This window comes from Bacillus rossius, chromosome 5, assembly GCF_032445375.1.
Source record: "Bacillus rossius redtenbacheri isolate Brsri chromosome 5, Brsri_v3, whole genome shotgun sequence".
NCBI classification, from domain to species: domain Eukaryota; kingdom Metazoa; phylum Arthropoda; class Insecta; order Phasmatodea; family Bacillidae; genus Bacillus; species Bacillus rossius.
In genome coordinates, this window is record NC_086333.1 from 5,089,117 (window position 1) to 5,115,359 (window position 26,243).

General features: G+C 34.9%; 1 protein-coding gene across 1 annotated transcript in view; it reads left to right on the top strand.

The window, feature by feature from the left end:
* Positions 1 to 26,243, top strand: part of LOC134532208 (uncharacterized) — an 806,722-nt gene that overhangs the window by 439,732 nt on the left and 340,747 nt on the right. The window lies entirely within an intron of this gene.

The window sequence follows — 26,243 nt, forward strand, 5'->3', positions numbered from 1 at the left end:
CACCATTCACCATCTAAATCCGGGGGTGGGAAATGAACCACCCACAGATCTGATGCGTAACCTGTCAAGGTAAGTGTTATTGACATGACAAAAAAATTATCAACACTGCACAACCTTTAAATAAAAAATATTTGTTCGCTAATATCTTTTTAGCTAAAAACCGAAGGCACTAGTGCCTGCAGTTTGTTTCATTAGGTAACTGGTCGGTTTTGTAATTGTAGAACAGAGTGGTGGTCCTGTCCCGGTACTGCCTAAGTTTTAGGGGAGGTCTTAAATTACCAAAGCTATCGTAGTACTTGCAGACTTTATGTACGCCACCCAGTGCGTGCCACAACCCGCGATGTATCTACATTATTTATGGAGCACTCGCGAGTCTTTGGCTTACTCGGTAAAGTTTCTCGCATAAACACGCCTCGGAAATTTGGTATTTTCTGTTTTCGAGCGTACTTAATTAAATCTATATTAGTGAGCGGACGTTTCGGCAAAGAACTTAGCAATTTTTCATTCGTTTCTTTCTCATGCCTCGTCCTGATTTGTGAGGTTGCAAGTAGAGTCCCACGCCGTTTTTGTTTACCCATGGCAATGGCTTCCATGCTGGCATTGTGTCGTTGTGCTTCTTTTAACTGCTTGCGCTCATTCTTCGAAGAGTTGACTGCTCGCCCTATACCACTCGTCGCACCGATTAGGCCACCGAGGGAACCCAATGCCGGCAAAAGCAACGGAAGAAATCATCTAACAATCTTATTGTCGAGAGTCTGTAATTTTTTCTTGGGTTTTTGTACGCCTTAACCGGCCTTGCGTTTGATCTTGCGTGAATTAGTCTTTGCCTTGATGGAGTTTGCTGGCCAAGTACCCATTCCTAATTTATTCTTGACCTTCATGATAATGGAAATGCCCCAAGTCGCGATTTTCTCTCCTAGTCCCGCGTTCGTCGATTTACTTATATCATCGGCTTCCTGTGCCAATATCTCGTCGGCTTGGTGCCTGGATTCTAGATCCTTGCTGAGTGAATATGCAATGTCGTGCTGCTTGCACTTTTCGTCGAGAGAATTACTGCCCAAGTCATCGCAAGCTAACCTTTTTGCTAATTTAGTGCCGGGGCCGCAGAATCTGTAGCCGGGAATGTGTAGCTCGAAAGGCAGATTGTTTATCAGCAAGTTCACGAGTCCTGCACCGATGTGTTTTTTGTTCTTACCTCTTTGAGTCATTACTCACAACTGACCAGAAATTATAAATGTGTTTGCTTTTATACAATTTTGTCAGTACAATGCAAGTCGTCAAGCGAGAAGTGTTTTTGCCCGTGCGCATTAGGCAAGACAAGTGCGCGTGAATCACGAAATGGCTTACTGTTGCCTTCTGCCGTACGATAAATAATGGCGGGTCCGTCTAACTGCACTAAAAAGTGTGTTCTTCTGAGTTTATTGGAGGAACTAAACGGTCTAAGGTTCGAAAATGTGTACCTCTATTCCAAATCGTTGCTACAACCGAAGTACCAGTGCCTGGCAACGAATTTACGATCGGTGGACGGTCTGCAGTACTTTCCGTTTAATGATAATGCGGATGTGGTGCCTCCTGGAGAAGCAACAGCCAATTCCGTGTTTTTTTTTTCGACGATGTCATGTGCGAGAAGCAAGCATAATACAAGAGTACTTTTCAATGGGTAGGCACGCAAACGTCGACTGTGTTTACCTATGTCAGTATGTATTCCCAAGCATCTGGTATGTGACCACGCGAACGTCATAGTACTTTTTCGCATGGATGAATTTAATTTACATCACGCTAATGACGACCACGTAAAGACCGACATGACATTCCAAGAATTCAAAGACATTTGCTCCTTGTGTTGGAAAACACGCACGGATTCCTAGTTATAGTCAAGAACTGGCCTCTATATAATGGCAGGTACAGACAAGGTTTCGATCAGTTTATCATCAAACATGAGTCATAGCATTTCAAAATTCGGCCGTGGTAGTCGAGACTTACGTACTGCTCTCAAGTCTCGCGACAACGATATCCTCAAATACATTATACTACTGGCTCAAAAATTAGAAAGTGTGAACCACGAATTACTAGCGTATTTCGTTGCCATCGACCAGTGCGTGGAAGCCTTGGATTCTCGCATTCGCGACATGATCGAAGTATCGAATGCACAAAGACGTGACGATTTGAAGACTTTTCAAAGTAGTCTGAAAGCAGCACTAACTCACTTGTCAACAAATTCAAATTTTAGGCCAAACACAAGAAATAAGTTTCTGCGAACGAATAAAAATGTATAAAATGAGGTCTTGATATATGTTTTCAGCCAGTACAATGTCGGACCTGGCCAGTGACCTTCATCGAGCTATACAGTCTATTCGTGAAAAATATATACTTGCTAGACGAACCAGACTTGCACGTGAGATGGAAAATGAAGAGATATTTAAACCAATCACTTGTCGCCTCGACATACTTAAAAATAAGGAAAAACCAGTCATCAATGTGAAGACGGAAGTTGAAGATAAAATGCCAACTTTGAAAAAGAGAAAGTATGAACCAGATCGAGAAGATAAGGACTTTACGATTACAGAGTCCATGCACAAGAAAAAAATACCGATAAATGGACACCAAGTAAATGCAATGGTCCGACCATACCTGATATCGTTTACGAATCGGAATAATGACACGACCTATGGAACGTACAGAAAACATAATAAGTGGTTCCTCGGTGCTAAAGAAATAGACTTTCTACCAGGAAATATTGTTCGCGTAGAAGAGTTCAAAACGAGCGGGACTCAGGGTCTGTACAAATTGCTATTTCGCAAGGAGCCTTAAGGATATTCTCAGAAAGACTTATAAGAGTACAAAAAACTGCTAGAGCTAACCAATGCACATTTTCGCCATAATGATACAGATATTGGCGTATATACAGACAAAGATCACGAGAAAATCGACATTCTCGCTTATCTCTTCAGTGAACTAACAATACATGGTGAAGGTTTAAAAATGCTATAAAGTGGTCAAAACTTTTACTATTTGTATTGGGACGACCCCAATGAATTAGTTGATCGTCTAAGACTTTTACACGCTTCGCTTGGTGCAGGAAACTATTCGCACATCAACGAAATAGTCTCCATACTTGAATAACTGAGGGAAGCCGGCTACGTACCATAAGTAGAACCGGAATCGCTCACGAACTTCATGCTCCTGCTAGACGAAAATTTCTCCGTCGCAAAGTCATTGTTCATGGAATTAATGATTTATTCCAGGCGGACCTGGTTGTGATGATACCATATTCCCGATTGAATAAAGGTTTCAAGTACATGTTGACAGTAATAGATGTTTATTGCAAGTTCGCTTGGGCTAGACCTGTAAAATCAAAGACTGGAACTATAGTAGCCAAGGCCTTGAACAATATTTTGTGTGATGGACGTGTACCGTCGCACCTGCAAATGGATTTCGGGAAATAATTCTACAATGCAGCCTTCAAGGGTTTTATGAAGAAGTATGACATCAAACACTACTCTACATTTAGTAATATCAATGCCTCCGTTGTCGAAAGGTATAACACAACATTGTATTCCAAGATGTGGCGACAGTTCACGTTTAATGGACATTACAAGTGGCTTGACTCTTGCCGAAACTAATAGGTGAATATAATTATACAGTGCATTCAACCACGAAAATGAAGCCAAATGACGTAACGAACAATCGTATGTTTCGAACAGTGTTTTCCAACACAAAGAAGAAAGATCCACGAAAGGTTAGAGCAAACATCGGTGACATTGTGCGAAACTTTAAGCAGAAAGGCATCTTCGAGAAAGGTTTCACTGAGAACTCGAGTCATGAACTTTTACGTGTGACACATGTTCGTGAATCAGAGCATAAGACCTACTACCTCGAAGATTTGGACCACAAACGTATTCGTGGTGACTTCTATGCCGAAAAGATACAGCCTATGTTGTATCCCGATACGTACTTGGTGGAGAAAATTATAAAATGTAGAAATGGGCGATCCTACGTCTTGTAGTGGGGCTTTCCATCAAGCTTTAATTAGTGGGTAGCGGATGCAGAAATCGAGAATCCCTTGTGACTTAAGTAATTTGTCTGTTTTTTTGTACTTGTAGTATTCTAGAATTTATGCAAAAAAAATTAAGTTTGTTAAAGAACTTGTGGTGTTTTATTTCTCGAACCTGTCTATTTTGTGGTATTGAACATTAAATTACTTCATTCTGTGCATTGCCCAATCATCGAATCAATCAGTTAGTTAATGAAATATTTTTTTCGATGAATATTCGAATTTTTTTCCATATTTATGGGTCAACTAATACAAATGTCCAATATTGTGGTCATAACAGCTTACTGAAAGGCTGGTAGTAGAGGATTTTAAGTAGCTTTAGGATTTTGAACGTAATTTATTGTAATTTAATATTTTTTACATAAAATAAAACATTATTGCATCAAGTATCGAACGAAGGACAGGAACCAATCAAATCAATTTGTACTTTGATTGTAAATTTTTTGGGGACGCGGCAGTAGACCGAAAATTACTAGACCGAAAGGCACAAGACCGAAAGGCACAAGACCGAAAGTCACAAGACCGAAAGGCACAAGACCGAAAGGCACAAGACCGAAAGGCACAAGACCGAATGGCACAAGACCGAAATACTAAATATTTCTCTCGCTAGGAATATGTCTTAAATCTGGCGTCAGGCACAAGACCGAAAGTCACAAGACCGAAAGGCACAAGACCGAAAGTCACAAGACCGAAAGGCACAAGACCGAAAGGCACAAGACCGAAAGGCACAAGACCGAAAAATGGAGTATTTCTCTAGCTAGGAATATATCTTAACTCTGGCGTCAGGCACTACACCGAAAGGCACTAGACCGAAAAGGCACAACACCGAAAGGCACAAGACCGAAAGGCACAAGACCGAAAGGCACAAGACCGAAAGGCACAAGACCGAAAAATGGAGTATTTCTCTAGCTAGGAATATATCTTAACTCTGGCGTCAGGCACTACACCGAAAGGCACTAGACCGAAAAGGCACAACACCGAAAGGCACAAGACCGAAAGGCACAAGACCGAAAGGCACAAGACCGAAAGGCACAAGAACGAAAAATGGAGTATTTCTCTAGCTAGGAATATATCTTAACTCTGGCGTCAGGCACTACACCGAAAGGCACTAGACCGAAAAGGCACAACACCGAAAGGCACAAGACCGAAAGGCACAAGACCGAAAGGCACAAGACCGAAAAATGGAGTATTTCTCTAGCTAGGAATATATCTTAACTCTGGCGTCAGGCACTACACCGAAAGGCACTAGACCGAAAAGGCACAACACCGAAAGGCACAAGACCGAAAGGCACAAGACCGAAAGGCACAAGACCGAAAGGCACTAGACCGAAAAATTATCTCGAATGGAATATCTCCTCACTCTGGAAACAGGCAGTCGACTGAAAAATCGATATTGAGAATTGTTAATTTTATTTACCGAGAGATGGCAGCCGTGTTTTCTCGAGCTACTATAACCAAGTCAATAACATTGTGCAGTTTTTTTATTGTTATAAGTGATGAATGATTTCTCAAGGTTCAGTTTGACACCGCAATTTTTATAAAACATATTTGAAAATATTGGTATCTCTTTAGAAAACGTTTATGCATTTATGTCACTATGATAAAAATATTTATACTTACACTTTAAGTTACAAAGTTTTGTGTATATTTTGCATGTCTTAGTTATTAACTTTTAGAGAATGATCAATTGAAAATGATTGGAAAAAAGTCATTATCCTAAAAAGGATCGTCAATAATAATGATTTTATACATGCTTTTTATATTATTATTAGCTTCACCTGTATGCTTTTTTACACGCTTGAGACCGGACAAAGTGGCAGTCATGTTGAGATTCTCGCATAGAAAAGACGTACCGTGGCTGCTAGGCAGCGATAAGTGTGTAGTGGAAAGATTATTCCATTTTTCAATTTTCGAATTGAAATTTATTATTTTATATAAATTTCATCTATAGTCGATAAGGCAGGAATCGATTCTAATAATAATTTCTAATCATTGTCTTAAACCTGATTTATCTTATATTAACAAATTTTTCAATACCAAGAGCATTTTAATTCAACATAACATGCAATAATTAAAAAAAAATAATGCTTTTAAAGAAAACCAAACTAAAAAATAGAAAAAATAATAATAAATTTGAATTAAGAATTGTGTAAAAATTTTAATAAATATAAATTAATAATAGTGTAAATATAAAAAAAATAATTTAATTAAAAAAGGGTGGTTTGCTTTTTTTTACACGCTTTTTATTAGCTTCACCTGTTTGTTTGTTTGTTTGTTTGTTTGTATGTTTGTATGTTTGTAACCGACTCCTTTGAGCGCGATTTTGAACCACTTTAAACGGCCAGATTTTGTTCAAACTTTGTAGATTGATCGAGGACTGATGACAATACACTAATTTGATAATATCATCTCTTTTTCCGAATTATGATCGTCAGGATTAATGATTTTCTCACAAATCCTTGGACTAGATATTAACCCACTTCAAACGGTCAGATTTAATTTAAACTTAGTAGACTTATCGAGGACCGATGCCAATACAATATATTAATAAGAAAATCTCATTATCCTAATAAGGATCGTCAGGATTAATGATTTTTCACAGATACTTGGACTTGATTTTGACCCACTTCAAACGGTCAGATTTCATTTTAACTTTTTAGACTTATGGAGGACCGATGACAATTCAAATAATTTGATAAGATCATCTCATTATCTTAATTAGGATCGTCAGAATTAATGATTTTCTTACATATCCTTTTTATTCACTTTAAAACGTCGGATTAATTAGAAATTTTGTAGACTTATCAAGAACCGATGACAATGCAATAATTTCATAAATCCGTGCAGGATACTGGTCAGGATCGGCAGGATAGCAAAACATGAAGACTGGTAATATATATTACGAATGTATCGACTTTTTTTAGTCCCGAGTATAGAGACTATACACTCCATGGTCTCAAAAGTCCGGAGAGAGAGCCTAAGAAACCTTTAACAAATAAATCATAGTATAATAAATAATAGTTTAAAATAAATAAAAAGACGCATTTGTAGCTAGCCGAACTAAAAAATAGAAAATAAATAAAGTTTAAAAAACTTAAAAGCACGCTTTTTATAGAAAACCGAAATAAAAATAGAAAGTAAATTTCCATAAATTTAAATTAAGAATAGTGTTAAAAATTTTGATAAATATGAATTAAAATAGTGTCATTAAGAAAAAATATATCTTATTTAAAAAAGTGTGGGGTGCTTTTTAAGATATTATCCAAATGATAATCCTACTCATATCTGTCAATAAAATATTTTTCTCCCCTCCGGGCGTAAAGCGTCAACTTTATCCCCGCTGCGCTAAACGATGTTGCCGCTTTCCGTCTCCGTCGAGGAGATAAATAGTATACCCACCATGGGCAGCAAATAAGAAAGCCACAGATCACATGTTTGTTGACCTCGGTTTCGCCTCGGCCAACAATTACCTGTGATTTGAGACATTTCTTACTTTACTGTTCTAGGTGTGTAATGTATATAACTATTGACACCATGCACCCCGCGCTTTTTTAAAAATAAAATAGATATATTTTCTTATTTACGTTATAATTAATTTATATTTATCAAAATTTTAAACCTTATTCTGAATTTAAATTTATTAAATTTATTTTCTTTTTTAGTTCGGATTTCTATAAAAAGCGTGTTTTTAATTTTTTTAAACTGTTATTTATTTGCATAGCCGTGACAGGGGACTGTTGTATCCATCCAAGGGAATGTTTTATGTACAAAAACAATTAGTACTTTTAAGTACTTAAGTATTTAATTTTAATTATTTAATTTTAAATATTTAATGTATTTTAAGTATCTAATTTTCTTTACCATTCTTAAAATATTTAATTTTTTGAAACAAATCAACAGTATTAAAACAAATTTAGCTTATTATAGTGACTTTTCTTATGCCTAATAACAGTTGCATTGAACTTAACAAAATCAATTTCTTAGTTTAACAGTATTTTTAAGACTAAATTGTATGACACTAAAGTCAGTCTTTATAATAATGAAAATATGGTGTCCTGCGAACAGAAAAAAACATTACTACTGCTAATTAATTATCAAAACCGATATTTTATGTTGACATAATAATTTGAAACATTTGTACTTTTGAAGTAACTAAGATTCTTAACATTCCTTGTACAGCCCCTTACAAACAAATCAGTCTTAACGTTGTACTTTAGTGAAAAATATTTAAATCTACTTATTTTTCTCTAAGACTGGTACAGATACAGGAAAATAATAAAATAATGTTCTCCCTTTCAGACGTAGATATAGATCTGGTAACTTCTGAAAAATTTGGTCAAAACTGACATCAGAAATATCATTTTCGTCCATTCTTAACTTGCGACCCTTATTATCACAAATTTTCATAAAAGATAATGTAAGTTCGCCTTCCTCATTATGAACTTGAGTGATAACAGCAGCACAACAATATTCTGTGTTTCTAACGTTAAACTTGACTAGAACGTAACCACAACTGTTGTACTGCTGTTGGTTGATTGTACTGGGCCCTGCACTATTCTCAAAATCAGTATTAATATTGTCACAGGGTCGTGAAATTTCAGTTTCTGTAATAATGTTACTATCCGGCGGGTTATGGGCTAGCCTGGTTTCGCTTTCGGATTGTGAGTCTGTATAAACGTCCTTAAGTGAAGTTTCGTCACTTGGTAGTTCATAACCCCTAGATTAAAATGTGACACCTTTCTTCACAAGAGCAGCTTAAACTTTTTATTATAAGCTTCTCAGCACCTTTCGGTAATCCCGAAGGCCCTATAATCTGATGTATTTTGAGGGTACCATTGAAACTTTTTCAAATTATTAGCGTCTTTCTGAATACCGTTAGACATATTAATATTTGCATCATCGTCAGTCGCAAACATTTTAATTGCAGGACATATTTGTTGCACAGATTCAATAAAAGATTCCAAACTGTCAATGTCACCTCCTGCAACAACGATGGCATCTGCGGTCCTCTTGCACGTAGCTCCAACACCACCTGCGGCAACCTTGCCATGGCCACTCTCAGTAAAGTTCAGGAAATCCTTTATATATTTGGAACCTCTCTATGAAGCCTTGTAGCCAATATATGGAACATGGTTTTGTTCCGATACTGTTTACGGGTCCGTCGCTTATAAAATGGATGCAGGTAATATGCGTCGATAAAGTTTTGAAAATTGGCTTCCAATTGTTCCCATTTAGAAACTGGTGAAAGTGCGGTGTTTTGCGAAACAGTACAATAGGATTTCGTGTAAACTACTACACTGTAAAGACTGAGCTGAAGCCTAGACCCTCCAAAATGACATGCCTGTATTTCTTCATTATACTTGGTACAGTAATTCTCTGAAAAGTTCGTAAGTATTGCAGTGTCGTTATTAAGATTTTCTTTTAACTTCCTAAAGGCTTTGTACTGATGCAATAGGTTTCTTTCGTGATTATAATACGCATCCAATTCCTTGTGCAGTTCTTGTATCTCAAACGCTCAGCTATACGTTTTTGTTCTAGTATTTCTTCTTTTGTTTTGGTGGCTTCTTTTTCGGTGGCATTTTGAGATAATACCTGCGAAGGAAACGATACTTTTAATAGTCAAAACCTAAGAAAACAGTCCCCTGTGCTATGAACAATCCCCTATACTATTAAATGACCGGGGACTGTTGGCCAGGTGACTGTCATATTTACATGAATACTTAATAAAACAATATCATTTAAAAACATTCAGATAAACGAAACAGATGTGGCTAAAAACTAGATGATCAATTATTTTAAACATATTTTCGTTATTAAAACTCTTAAAATAGTAAAAAAACATTGCTTACCAGTGGACTTTTTTCAATAACGGCCGAGACGCGTGGTTCACCAGTTGACGCAGTAGTAGCAATAAACAAAATGGCGGTTGCCCGCTTAGCTACACAACCAAACGAACTTCACACCGAATGCGTTCCGTTTCACGATCTAAATGCTTCGCGCCAAAATTAAATTTGACTTCAGCGCCGTTTTAAAATGTTAACAGGGGACTGTTTTAATAATTTGAGTACAGTATTTGCACATATACTTATATATATATAATATATATATCTTGATTAAAATTCTATTGTAAAAATGTAATTGTGATGTATACAGATGCGTATCGTTTTGGTTAATGTATTTGGACATTTTTTATTCAATTATCAACGGCAAAAAAAAATATTTTTAACAAGATGTGTAATTCTGGAAAAGGGACGTACCAGCGGATTGTGTTTTAAGACGTTCGAGGTTCATTTATTCGAATATTACATTATTAAATTACTGTATAAGCTGTTACATGCCAAGAATACCTAATACTATGTCGGTATCGATACAAAAAATTGAGAAAATTTAAGATTTTTTACATAAAATTAGCTTGGGATAGCGATTTTCCATTTAGTGGAGAAATGCCCACACATAAAATATATATACATGTTTTAGGTTATAATTCATCACCAATGTGTTCCACTATTACTTGGATAATTTGTTTAACAAGGCTGTTGGTTGAGCTTTCATTATTACGGTTTCACTGGATTATTTAGTAAGTAAAAGTGATAACAAAGCAAAATTTATGAATTACAAAAACAAACTACAGCCTCTTACGATAAGGAGCGGTGTAAGTCAACGTGCCATTTCTATTTATGTACTAGATGACCCGGTGAACTTCATAACACATCAAATTAATTTGATTGTTACTCTCCATAAGCAATTATCTACCCTTAACAACCTTATAACCCCAATTCATTAAAATCTATTATATTCACAGCATCGGGTACGGTCGAGTTTTAGTGAGTTATTAGATTAAACTCGTTTGTAATTGAAATTAATTCAAAGTCTTTTATTTACATGAAAGATAAATGCAGTAAAAATTCAGTGCAATGCTTTCTGGTAAACTATGTTTTTAGTTTTATTTCCGGCGCGTAAATATACAAAGATGATGGCCCTTCTGATACGCGAACACTCGACATACATTTGTCCATGTGTGAAACACGGCAACTTCAATTCAATTTTACAAACTTCCAATGACTGGCCTTCTGATTTGTTGGTAGTCATCGCGAAGACCAGACGCACGGGGAATTGCAGGGTTTTAAAATCAAATGGCAAGTTTGTTGGAATCATCGGTATGCGTGGAATCAAAACATCCTATCCTGTGTACTTTACCTAGATCATCACCACCTGAATGACGTTGTTCATAAGCTTTTTAATTACCAGTCTCGTTCCAGTGCAAATTTTGAGGTGGTAATCCAGCCAATTTCAGCGAATTAAAAAATCCTGTGAGATAGTTGACTACCTTATCCTAGTTGATAACTGTGTCCATTGAGTTTAAGGAAAACAACCTTTCCGGAATGAAATTTTGAATGGAACATTGGGATTATCGACATCTTTGCTTCTCACCACCAATATGAAAATGTTATGAATAAGTATGGGCGACCATATAGTCCAACTTACAACATCGCATCTAGCATGCACTCGTGCATGTAACACAGGCATCGAATGTAAATGGCCGACAAAATTGTCCCACGTTGTTTGCAGACTGGTATATATGGAAGCGGCTACTCAGAATCCGGCGCGAGCAGCACAAAATACTTCAAGCTTGGGCGGAGTTTAGCCTTGGAGGAGTGGCCTACTAGGAGCGCGTCCTGGCGAAATGATGTCGGTGGAGGGGATAGACTCGGTTTACCCTCCCTCACTCCACTGTCATTCCCTCATGACGGCGCGGTACGGGTCGGGATGTCTCGACAGCATTGCTACCTGCCTGCCTGCCTTCCCCGTACGAGCGGAGCGCCGCGCGAGCTAGTGGCTACACACAACGTTTCATTCAACTCAAATGTCAAATAACGCGAAAAGTATGTTTATCGTAATGGTAGCATCTTTTTTACGCGTGTGTAGTAGTTCATAAGTAAAAAAAAGATAAATGTATTACTATGTTTTTGCTAAAAACACAAACTTTTACATGAAATGGGAAAAGTGACATTACATCATAATTTTCGAAGTCATGTGGATATTAAACGTTACATTTTCTCCAAGGAACATGAAATGACCTTATTCTGAAAACAAATCTTGCCGAAGTTAAATATATTTTCCGAATCGATGTTATGTATTTTATATAACTCGCATCTGTCAATGATAATTGTAAAAGCGTTTCGAAATACATAAATATTATGTATTATGTTTTAAAAAAAAGTGTTCGCGTTTTTATAAGATGGAATAATTTCCTTTGTAATTGTTTAACTTGTGTCATGGCAATGAGTTATCATGCAAGTAGCATATATTTTATTTGGACGTGGTAGAAAAATGTACTGTTTAAAAAATCGTTACATAATTCCACATTAAAAACATGTATTTATTTCACATGTAGTTCATACATTTTTTTTCACACCAATAGACAATGTTCATTACTTTATAAAAGACAAAGAATTTTAAAAATAGCACTATAAATTAAACCAACGTGCGCACGAGTTACTTCCAAGAAAGACAAATTAAAAAAAAAAACTGTACGGTATAATAGACATTTCAAACATAAATATTTTTACATAACAAAATCCTTTTTCAAAACAGTTTGCTGAAAAGTCCAACAATCTTAAAAGTATGTAGATGGCCTTTAGAGAGTTATTTAAGAGAAACAAATGCTTTAATAGAAATAGTTTTACAAATCCGATACAGGAAAAGACAACATATTATTTAAACATGTTTAGTAGAATAACACTCAATTTGGTTTTACCTGTGACGCACAAAAAATGTACATAAGCTTTATATTTTTAACTAGACAGGCATTTATACTATTTGATTTAATGCACACACAATTTCAAAACAACAAAGCACTGAATTTAATTCAGCTTACCACTGAAGCAAAATATTTTTATGGTCGCTATTATACATTATTTAACGAAATTTATTTCGTTCCTTTTTGTTAGGACATACTAGACAAGAAGTTTATGCACACCGAAAATTCTTTTTAGGAAATTCTCTTATTTCTCATTTACAAATTTTACAAAATTTCTCAATTGACTGCCAAATGAATTAATTTCTTTCAAACTAAGTAACAGTTAAGACCACCTCAGTATTTATTCACCTAAACAAGCAATTACTTCTATAATTTTAAAGCACCATTGCTCACTTTAGCATTGAACCATTTTGGAAAGGTTAACTCAGCTTTAAAATTTACATTATAGATAAGACATTTTTTTTTTTTACATATCCAAAATAATTACGGTAATGATTCTCTAGGTACCTAGGCACTGAACGTGACCACACGGGCTATACTTTCTTATGTACATGTAGGTGCCGGCATACTTAAAATGAAGGTTCATGAAAATGCTTGTCATGGTTAAACGTTCGGGAAACAATGAGCAAGAATAATTTCCAGTATGAAAGGTGATAGTCTATGAAGCTAATTGAGCAGGCGACGTAGACTGATAAATCACAGGTCACTATAAAAATTTGTTTGAATGATTATCCAAGACCAACATTTTCTTGAAATTTCTGCAAAAGCTTGAAAAATGTTCACGTTTAATGTAATCAGGATGTAATATTCGGTTTTGTTTTGGACGATCTTCGTTTTCCCATGCATTTTATCTTATGGCTTCTGATAGCCTCTGTTATGTGCGGTGGATCCCGAATTTCCATATTTCTTGTATGTCTAGGATCAACTAATTCAGGAAGAACGCATTTTGTGTAAAATAAAACGAGTTTTGGCTTCATTTTTTCTTTCCAGAATGTGTCGTCTCTGAAAATTTCCAATACCGTACTTTTACTTTCTTTTGGCTTGAAGTCCAGATGCCAAACAAGCAAATATCTCTTCTGGTTATGTGAAGCTGACCCTGGACTTGGTAGAAATATTCATGATCTTTTTTTTTAACGAAATGACAGTACGACTTTCTTCAGAATATTTCAAATACTTTATTTTGCCTTCTCGCATGGCTTCATTTATGTCCATTCCATATGCCGAAGCAGGACACTTTATTTCTACGAAAAGGTCTTCGCCAACAAGGCCATCGGGTGTTGCGGCAAGAAATGGGTGATTTTGGTCAATAAAAAGACCAGCTTTACTTAAATAAACTTTTTCCTGGTCTTCTAGCTGTTTGATGGCTATTTCTTTGGACTGCCTGCCATGTTGTACTGCTGGAACATTAAGTATGTCATGAGAGTATATTATGGCTCTTACTAGGTTCTTGCAGCTTGTTGTTGGCTTCATACATATCACCCTCCCGAATTTTGAAGCTGTCAATAGTTTCCGGCTCATTTCCAGCCATTCTCCACTTCCTGCTTGTAGTATCTTTTCTCTTTCTATTTGACGGCGTTCTTCGTCAGTTTTTTGGATGGACTGTAATATTCTGGTTTCTTCTTGTTGGTATACATCCACTGGCATGTCTGGTTTCTGGCACTGAGGCCCATAATCTTTGTCACTGATTGCTTGGGCTAGAGATTTCCTAAAATCGATTCTTCTGCACTTTTTATTATTTCGTATTTTCTTAATTCTAGCTTTGCGCTTAAGTTACAATTTTTTTGCAACTTTGCTAGGGCTGATGCCATCTTGCATTGTCTTGTGAAGAATGTAATGTGGCATTCTCGTATTGTGTGCTACCACAGCAGCAGCACATCTTCCCTGGTATGACCTTCTGGTGGTATAGTTTATACGCTTACCACCAGAAAACTTAGCAATGACCGAATTGAAGTGTTCTGCAGCATTATTATCAACATCAAATATCAAGCTACGTGCCTGTGTAGACAAGTAGACAGCAGCATTTTTGATTTGAGAATACAGACCACTTTTTGAAAGTTCTGGGACATAATTAATTTCACCTTCCTTTTTCGCACTCAATATTTATTATAAGGAATCATGGACAAACACCCAATGACGCACTTGAATATTACAACATACAGCAGTAAGGATTCCTGGCGTTTTTCCAGCCAAGCGGCTACCACAAGTAACACAATAATTTGTTGATAGTCGAACGCATTTGTAAACTAAGACACGCTCAAACAAGGGAAATGAGGTGGGGGATGAAGAAACTGTCTTTTGGAACAGAACACAGTGAGTCATCACTAGCTTGCCTTCCATTCTCGCAATTATTCCCCCACCCTCATAACTTCGCCCATACTGATTTATTTAACTATCTTTCGGCTTGTTTTATAACACTAGTATTTTTCACATCACATGGACTCTTCTAGGACTAATTTAATGCCATATTAGTTCACTTTTTAAAATTACTAATTGAAATTTATAATCGATGACGTATGTATGGTCTTCAAGCCATAATAACTTCCTATGACTTACATACAACAGTAATAACGAGTATCTAACTTCTCTTTAATCTGTCCGTAACACTATATATATTTTTCCAAGAACAAACCCATAGAAGTTCAATTACTGGACTGAAAATTATTTATATGAAAATTTTAAGCCTTTCATTAGACTCCGAACGTAATAAAATGCTAATTCTAAATGTTATAGTTAAATACAGTTCGCAGTTTATGTAATATAAAGCACTGGCTACTTACTCATCAGGATTCAGAACCATATTTTCATTCCCTGCGTTGCTTGATCCTGGTAAAGAAAAATGAGCTGTCAAGTTAGCCGTTTGGGGATCAGTTACTGTGCTGTTGACTTCCTCTTGAACTGCACCATATTCTTCAACTCTTCGGATTTTTCTAAAAAATTAAATGCATTGTACAAACTAAGTTGTAAATATGTTTCTTAAAATAGTTTTTAGCCGGGTTTGGAATTCTCCGGTGTTCTTTTACATTAATAAAAGAAAAATTAATATCGGTATCGCTATATCTTACCTTTGTTTCTGGTACTCAATCAGAGCCGTTGCACTTCTTTTCTTCCGTTTCGCACTTAAATAAAGTCGCCCTAACTTACCGATTCGTTTGTCTTGCTTTTTTTTACATGCGTACCGACTAACAGATAATAGCGTCTTTTTTATATTATGCGAAAGCTCACAAACAGCATTAACGAACCATTGAACGAATCAACAGACTTAAAAATCTTGTACAATGTAGGTTGCTACCGAGTGAAGATTCTTTTCATAGTCCAGGAAAGATATGAAAAAAAAAACATGGAAAAATTGCAAGAAAAAGTTTTTTTTTACATCAAAATTCGCAGAAAAATTCGTACAATACATATCCAAAATCCATCGAAATCCACTTTCTTTTGGTAACTTTTTTCAGGGTTTTGACCCGAAAAAATGCGAGAAAAAATACCTCAAAAACGGTGCATCTGACGACAAAACCTGTAGAGACCAAAATTAAAGAACATTAACTTTTCCATAACATTTTCAAAGTTCAAGAAAATCCGCTTATAACTTCTGCTTCTTTTCTGGGATTAGTCCCGGAAAATATTTAAAATGAAATAAATGGAAAATTATGCACTTTACAGCAGAATGGTTTAGGAAAAATATAAAGTAAACAATGTTTTTCATAATATATTAGAATTTCACACAAATCAACTTATTTTTTATTTGTTTTCCAGGAAATGTCCCGGAAAAAAATTATAAAAAAAGGAAACTGTGCACCGTACTTCAAAATCAATCGTGAATTAAATTAAGGGCAAAAAAATTTCATTATATAATTGACCTTTATCAAAATTTGCTTAAAATTTATGTACTATTGTCCTGGTATAGTTACTATTTATACGATTGAATTCCCATTCCCTTGTACTGAGTGATTCTATGTATCCAAGCTCGGTGATGAAATTTGTAGTAATATGCTTTTCTTCCATGTATTCATGGGATGTGACACAACATCACACATCTATGGTATAGGATAGGGGGGAGTATTTGATCTGATCCAGAATGGCTGTGCCTTCAGGCAACTTGCGAAAGTATTTTCAGATAGTATTCCCAGTGTGTCAAAATAAGACATTGTAAAATCGGGAGAACAGCTGCTAGTACGCCTGTACAATGGGTCGAGAAGTGACACACTCGATAGTTTTCGTTTTAAAGTGTTTAGTGAGAAAGCAGCTACTAGTTTCAAATGTGTACAACCAGAACAGTTACCTCCAACTAGTGCTTCAGCTCGTTTCCATTTCTTAAGTGTTTCTTATCAGATACAATAATGGAAGGGAATTAAGATGAATCCATAAGAATGGGGATGGAGAAAATGTGGCCACCTTCTCCTGGCAATTTCGACAGACAAACCAACAGCTCCGGAATGTCTTTTGAAGGTAATCAGGTGCACTTGCAAGGAAGATGGTTGTGGTGCATCCAACTGCAGTTGTAGGAAACATGGCATCTCATGTTCTTCAGCTTGTGGAAACTGTCATGGATCAACCTGTAAAACCGGCGCGAATTACCTCCCGACGACTGCAATTACTGTCATGGCTTTTAAGGTAGGGTGTTCCTACATATCCATGCATGTTTATTCAGTATTGTTTGTTGCAGAGTGCATCCCAATATGTGTATATTTTTCTATTTCTTCTCGAAACAGGTCACTGGAAATCTTGTGTAAATTTAATTGTATGTAGATATGTTTTGTGAGAATGGACGTGTCGAATTTTTCTTTCAAACGATAAGCAGTTGAAATGAGTGATTTTTTTTTTCTGGAAAATAATTTTGGTAAATTTCAAAAACGTTTTAACACGTCACTAACAGAAAAATGAATATAAGTTAAGTAACTTTAAAATATATGATGGAAAATGAATATAGCTCGGATCTGACATAATTTGACATGGGATAAAATGCTTTCTGTTATTTAGTCTACATATTCAATACTTTTTCCGTGGCCGATCACAAAATAAAATCTATTGACCAGATTTCAGTGAATTTAGGATCTACTATAATAAATCTTGCGTGCTTCTGTTTGTCCCACCGAAACTTTTTCAATACGATGTTCCGTTTTCGTTTTATTGAATTTTTAAAGATTTTCCAGTACGAGTCACAAAAAAAACTATATACATATGTATATATGTATATATATATATATATATATATATATATGATCAGATTTTGGTGAATTGAAATTATATTTAATACAAAAAAGTCATTAATTTAAGTCACGACTTTCTTTGACGTACGATACAACGTTTTCGTTTTGTCTTTTTTTTTTTTTTAGGAAATTTTCTGAAAAACCAAAAACCTATTTAGTGTTGATTTTTGTGAATTGGTAATATATTATGAAAATCGTGGTGTACTTTAACTTTGCCCTGAAACATTTTGCTATAATATGTGCCATTTTCAATTTATTTCATTATTTTAGGTTTTTCCGGGACGAATTCCAAAAAACAAAATAGTAGTTATTGGTAGATTTTTGTACATTTTTGATATGTTATGGTAAATTTGGCTCTCTTTAATTTTAGTGTTTATACCTTTCTTCGTAGAACGCACCGTTTTCCAGTTATTAATTTATTCCGCATTTTTCCGGGAAAATTCCCGGAATAAAACGTTGCCAAAATAAAGTGGATTTCGGTGGATTTTGGATATGTTATTCTACGGATTTTTCTGCAAATTTTGATATAATAAAACCTTTTCTTGCAATTTGTCCATAAATCGACCCCTTTTTCTCATAAAATGCCTGGACTATCAAGCTACTCGCCAAGGAAATCGTCTGTCCCATGAATCCTTCAGAGAAACGGTGTTGCTGTGTAGTGGAAGGAGGGTGGAGGGAGGAGGGAGGTTTATCACCCTTACAGATCAGCACTTCCCCTACAGCGGGCGACGTTGAGGCGTGTCAGTGTCATCCCCACCCTGCTCGTCTTCCCGGAGCTTGGCGTCAACTTTCACGTCGAGCAGCATAAGGCAGACACTAAAAATATGCCAAATTAGCCAGTTTTCCTAACCAAATACACTGATATTTAATGCTGTGACCTTATACTTTTAATATACCACTTTGTTCAGAAAAATATAATCTTTCCAATATAGATTCAAATTTTCATTTTTCTCATCGAATAACTAGAAATTCGTCAACGAATTGCTTGTTTTTACCATTTTTTAAAATATATTTTGCGTCACGATTTCCAAAATATAAAACTATATTGGAAAAACTGCATTACTTTTCTCGTCAGATTAATAATCTGGAAGCTGTAGCTATCATAATTCTCGATAAAATAGGCTAGTAGTGGACGCATGTATAACTGGTTTTACAAAGGGGTATATACCACTCTTAACAAAATCGCGTAAAGGAATTTATTTTTCAGATCGGAGCTACTTTTGGATCAAACAATATATGTCAATCGCTCAGCCTCAATGTTGGCATCCATGTCAACCACGAACTAATGGAAAAGAGAGCGACACTTCTTTATCGTAAGTTTGCATAAATAAAAATTAATAGCACTTACTTTATTATTGGTTTTATCACATTTTGACTAACCATTTAGATGTTGAAATGGTATCCGTCCTCGTACTGCCAAAATATCAATGGATATTGTAGCGCATCGTAGCTCCTGTGCATTTCGGGCCTGGGTAAGTTCATTGTTCCAACGATGAAGCGCAATACCTGAAGACTGCAAATTTTCTCTGATAATAAAAACAGCCACTTCGTCGATTATCGGCAAATTGAACCTTTTTGCATCCTTACCAGCAGGAGTTTGGTTAGCTCTGGTGACGATATAATGAATGTCGGATGGCATCCGATTCAAAGCAATTTTGAACAGTTTAATTCATTGTTCTGATGAATAACAGTTTGCAATTATCTGATAATGGATAGCTTCGTTATCGCATTGTGAGCACAATGGTGATTAACTTCCGTATCTGAATTGTCTATTCAAATAAATTTGTAAGAATTGATGGGTCGCATCCAGTGGTGGTAACAGCGCCCCTACTAAATAACATACTTGCCCTTAAATTCTAAAGTGGGCATGAATTTGTCCCGTACAGTATAGGTTGTGCCAAACAACGTCATTTCGAAATAACTGTTGTATTTTTGGATGTTGGCCAGTAAATGAGTTTAATCATTTCCAGTTCCAGAAACTAAGTTTAATAGCTCTGGTGGCGGAACAAATCCTGGCAATTTCGCTTTAACACCCACACAACACAATCCAGGAGGTTCGCCGCTGAATTTAAACGCCTTACAAAACGGACAAACGACTGAAATGTCTACAATCGTAACTGATCTGTCCGCACTGTAATTGAGTTCCGGATAGTAACGGAATTCCGATTGTTTCAGGTTCACAGGAGCACCACGTCGGCGCAATTGGCCATGTTCATTGTGTCGTGCTTGCTGGCGTTGTGTTTGATGAGCACGAGCTCGTTGCATTCTGAATATATTTTTTGTCGTTCATTTTGAGTCGCTCCCGAACTTAATTTGGACAAACCAATACGACTATTTTCAGTATCCTTCGATCGCTGATCATATGTACGATTTGCACGTGAAGTAGCTCGTCGTGCATTTGACTGACTTCGATGACCATGTCAGCTCATCTCCTCCTTGACGCTGTAATGAACACTGTAAAATTACATGGAACTGTTTTCACATTAATCCATATCTAACAAACTTACATTGAGAGATTTACAGTACTGAATTACTCAAACTAATTCCTCGAGTCTCACTAAAACACATTTGATTGAATTTTTGGTAAAGTCTAAACCTGCAAAGTTAATACACTTTATTTAATTATGGTTAATCGCCTTTTCGGAGCTTAGTATAGAAATATAATTCAAGGCAAATGTTTGTAATCAAATAATTTTCCTAACTAATTGCGTTGTTGGCACTCAAATGTTTATTGTCTGTTTTTCTACAGCTGGGTAACACACATTACATTATTAAACTAATTTTTATAAACATATGTATTACATTGTTAAGGAGCTAAAGTACCAACATTTGTTTCTGGTGGACGAAGTACAGGCATTACAGTAGAGAATGGTTGTAGGGGATCAAAATTTTGTTTTGCATCCCTATTGCTGTTTTCAGTCAGTAAAATAAAGTGTTATCATAGTTCCCAGTGAAATGCTGTTGCCTAATAATTTACTAACAAACTATTTCCATAGCGTTCCAAACTTTAGCTTGGCACTTTTAAAGTGGTACAAAATGTAACATTTGTATCAAGTACTAAAAATATCACACACACATTTTCTTGCGATATTTCTGAATGCAGTCGGATATTTACAAAGGGTTTATCTTTGTTATGACCTATTAAATGATGGCAAGTAAGTTTGGTTAACATAGGTTATTATTAGTGTAATTTTAAAAAAACGTTTCAATAAAATGATTCGTAAGTTTTCATCACCAACGAACCAACTCTTCAAAATAAATGTTGGTGATTTATTACGACAAAAATTACAAATTCACAGCCAAGCCTTACTCGGGACTCGAAACCAGACCTGCTCACTCTGAAAACTGCCTTGATTCCAACGGCATTTCATTTAGTCACCATGGCGCTTTTGGTTTGATATGCTCTTTGATTGGATTGTCTTAAGTAGCGTTCCTGGGAACTGTCTTTCTGGTTGTGTCTGTTTCGCCCATGGAACCATGGCTGAAGACAAACACCTAGAATAGGCACCTAAGCTTCATTAAGCGTGTATGTGTCTTTCTCCTAATTAACTTATCTTCCGTTTTTTGTAGTCTAGTGGAAATTTATAACAAGACGTTTTAAGTTTTCACATTTGTCTTTTGTATATTTGGTTGAAGGTAGTTTACAAACACTATCCACACGTCGTCCACTTAGCCCATTAAATTAAAAAAAAACAGCAATACCTTGCAAGCTATAGATCTCTCACTAAAAAAATATGTATTTATAAAAAGAAAATATTCTAAATTGGAGTTTATTTCTAAATATCATTATATGTTAATTAAGATTTTAACACTGTAATAATTTTACTATACAAAATTGTATTCTACAACTATCCAGTTGACCAATTAAACTAGACTGACAGCGTTAGATAAAGTAAATTAAACGTTTTATAAAGATTATGTTTTAATTTGACTCCCAAACCTTGGCTGCCAGTTTACAAACAAGAAATAATTGAAAATATTCATATGACTTATTGTCAAAGTGCTGTGCAAATGTTTTGAAGTTGGAACTGAAACACTGTACATTTATTCAAGTTGAATAAACCTATATAAAAAATTAAATACTACGCCACAATCACAACTAATGTATGAATGTATTCATATCAGTGGAAAATCCTCAATTGATAAGGAAAAAATACAATGTTGAATACATTTTTGAAATTTCGAATAAACCAAACCTTTGTAAAAATGATTTTTACAAAAATAATAATATGTAAAAAATAGTATAAAAGTAATGTTATTTCTACTACTTTGGTCCCATACTAATTAAACACAACTGCCACATAAAAGTCAGGGGTTTTATATCTTTACTAATATATAAACGCGAATGTTTTTGAGGATGGATGGATGTATGTATGTATGGATGTTTGTTACTCTTTCCAGCAAAAACTACCAAACGGATTTGAATAAAATTGGCCCACAGATATATTATAACCAAGAATCAAGCAAGGAATACATGATTTTATAAAATTCTATCAAAAAAAGGGGTTAAAAGGGGGTAAGTATGTTTAAGGACAAATAATTAATTATATCTCCGAATTAAATAAAGTGTTTTGAATGATTTGGGGGAACAATGTCTAACATATTAAATCTAACAACAATTTTTATTTTTTTGCAAATTTAATCCCCTAAGGGGTGTTAAAGGTATAAGTATGTACTAAATTTTATTAATTATATCTCTCTTTTTTTACTGAGTGCAGTAAACGAATTTTGGTACCAATAATAATCATATGTATACCAACAACAAATTTTTTTAATTTTTTTCTTGAAGTTCAATCCCTGAGACGCGAAAAAGGGGTAAAATGGAGTTAAAATGATAATTTTTCTCAAACTTATCAAGAATTGTAAAAGATATCAAGTAGCAATAATAAAAATGTTAAAACTAGCAATCACAAATTTTATATTTTGCGAAGTTCAACCCATTATAGGTGGAAATTGGGTAAGTATGATATAAAAAAAATATTATGACTCCGAATATATTAAATATTTTGAATTAATTTTTGTAACAAAAATGCATATTATAAAGCAAACAACAGTTATAATATTTATGAGAGTTTTATCCCCTAAGGGGTGGGAAAGAGGTTACTTATGTTTTAAGTATTAATATTTATATTCCTAAATTGTATGAAGCGAAATTAATGAATTTTGGTACAAATAATAAACATATGGATACCAATAAACTACGGTTTTTTTTTGCGATTTTAAAACTTTAAGGGATGAAAAGGGGTAAGTATGTTTTAAAGCAAAAAAAAATATACCATTATAATGTTCCACCCCTAAGGAGTGAAGAAAGAGGTATATGGTTTTAAGATAATTATATCTCTGAAACCAATTAAGTATAGGAAAAGATATTAAGTAGCTATAAAAACATACCAAAATTATGAACCGCAGTTTTTATATTTTGCAAAGTTAAAACGCTAAGGGGTGAAAAGAGTGTAAAAATGATTTAAAAAAATATTATATCCGAATTAATTTCAATGTTTTGATTGATTTTTGTAACAATAATGCAACTATTAAATCCATGAACAACAATATTTATTTTTTGCGAATTTCATCTCCTAATGGGTGAAAAAGGGGCAAGTAAGTTATAAATATTCATAATTATATGTATGGATCAAATGCAGAGCAAAAAATGAATTCGGTTAACAATAATAATCATATGGAATGAACATAAATAATTTTAATGTTCTGCGAAATTCAACACACAAATGGAAAAAAGGTTGTGTTGTTTAAAGACATATCAAATTATGCTGTTTGAATAATTATATCTTCAAATAAAATTAAGAGTTTTGAATGATTTTTTGGTATCAACAATAAACATACAAAATCTTAATTCATCAATTATTATTTTGTTGTGAAACTTTACCTCTAAGATTAAAACTGTTTTGTTTGTTTTAAATATTAGTATAGATAATATCTGTGAATTTAATTAAACAGTATGACAGTTGTTTGAAGCTATAAAAAAATACAAAATTATCGACAAAAATTTTATATTATGTAAAGATCAAATACTAAGGGCAAAAAGTAAGATAATTGTGGTTTAAATGTTTTTAGTTGCATTTCAGAAAAAAACCCAACATTTTAAAATATTATTGGAGAAAAAAATAGACACACATATATCTACTACCAACTTTGATTGCATTATTTCGTGATATTTCAGACCAAAGGCGTGAATAACTGTTGAACCAAGTTTAAAAATAAATATGTTTAATTTCGAATTGTTACAATTCCAAATTAATTTGAACTAGAAGAAAGATAATAAAAAACTTGCATTTAAATTTAGAGTAAGCTTATCTTAGATATTTTAAAATTATCCTTTTAATTGGTTTCAAATGGGGCAGTTAATGCTTTTATTTTTAAAAAAATTAATCTCTGAAACGACATAAATAAGATTTAAATTTATAGAAATAATAAACTAAAATTTTTTATTTCAGTTTATTTTAAGATTTACCCCTAAAAAATATTAGACCTAAGGTTTAGTGTAATAATATGTATAATTTATAATATTCTGGATTTAAGAAAAAAAGTTAAGAATGAAAACAAGCACACAGAATTACAAAATTTGTTTAATTTATATAATGGTTCGTCTTTTAAGCGTTAGAAAAAAAAAGTTGTTTTTCATCATAAAACGTTATATCTCTATAGCAAATAATGTTAGATGTAAGTTTTTCAAAGGCAAGATTTTATTAATAGTCAGAAAATGCGCGAGCGAAGTCACGGGTTATTAGCTAGTTATTAATAGATGTGTCTATTATATTTATTTAAACACAGTTAAACTGTAACTAACTACTGAAAATCACCAACAACAAATAAAAATAAATAAATATTATAATATTACATTATAACAATAATTACTTAAATATTAAATTACTTCTAAGGACTTATTTTGAAGTGATCTCAATAAGCAATGTTTTCAGAACAAGTATTATATCACCTAAAAGCTTCACGAGCACCATCCGTGTGTGACAAAACGAACAAGGCAACCAAACTCGATTGCCTGTGTTTAAATTCCAAGCACCCAACAGGAATTATATCGAACACTTGTAAAATATCTCGTTGAAAAAATGTCTTAACTCTGGCGACAAGCACTAGACCGAAAGGCACAAGACCGAAAAATAAAATATTTCTCTCGCTAGGAATATGTCTTAACTCTGTCGTTAGGCACTAGACCGAAATGCACTAGACCGAAAGGCACAAGACCGAAAGGCACTAGACCGAAAGGCACAAGACCGAAAAATAAAATATTTCTCTCGCTAGGAATATGTCTTAACTCTGTCGTTAGGCACTAGACCGAAATGCACTAGACCGAAAGGCACAAGACCGAAAGGCACAAGACCGAAAGGCACAAGACCGAAAAATAAAATATTTCTCTCGCTAGGAATATGTCTTAACTCTGTCGTTAGGCACTAGACCGAAAGGCACAAGACCGAAAGGCACAAGACCGAAAGGCACTAGACCGAAAGGCACAAGACCGAAAAATAAAATATTTCTCTCGCTAGGAATATGTCTTAACTCTGTCGTTAGGCACTAGACCGAAATGCACTAGACCGAAAGGCACAAGACCGAAAGGCACTAGACCGAAAGGCACAAGACCGAAAAATAAAATATTTCTCTCGCTAGGAATATGTCTTAACTCTGTCGTTAGGCACTAGACCGAAATGCACTAGACTGAAAGGCACAAGACCGAAAGGCACTAGACCGAAAGGCACAAGACTGAAAAATAAAATATTTCTCTCGCTAGGAATATGTCTTAACTCTGTCGTTAGGCACTAGACCGAAATGCACTAGACCGAAAGGCACAAGACCGAAAGGCACAAGACCGAAAGGCACAAGACCGAAAAATAAAATATTTCTCTCGCTAGGAATATGTCTTAACTCTGTCGTTAGGCACTAGACCGAAATGCACTAGACCGAAAGGCACAAGACCGAAAGGCACAAGACCGAAAGGCACAAGACCGAAAAATAAAATATTTCTCTCGCTAGGAATATGTCTTAACTCTGTCATTAGGCACTAGACCGAAATACACTAGACCGAAAGGCACAAGACCGAAAGGCACAAGACCGAAAGGCACAAGACCGAAAAATAAAATATTTCTCTCGCTAGGAATATGTCTTAACTCTGTCGTTAGGCACTAGACCGAAATGCACTAGACCGAAAGGCACAAGACCGAAAGGCACAAGACCGAAAGGCACAAGACCGAAAAAT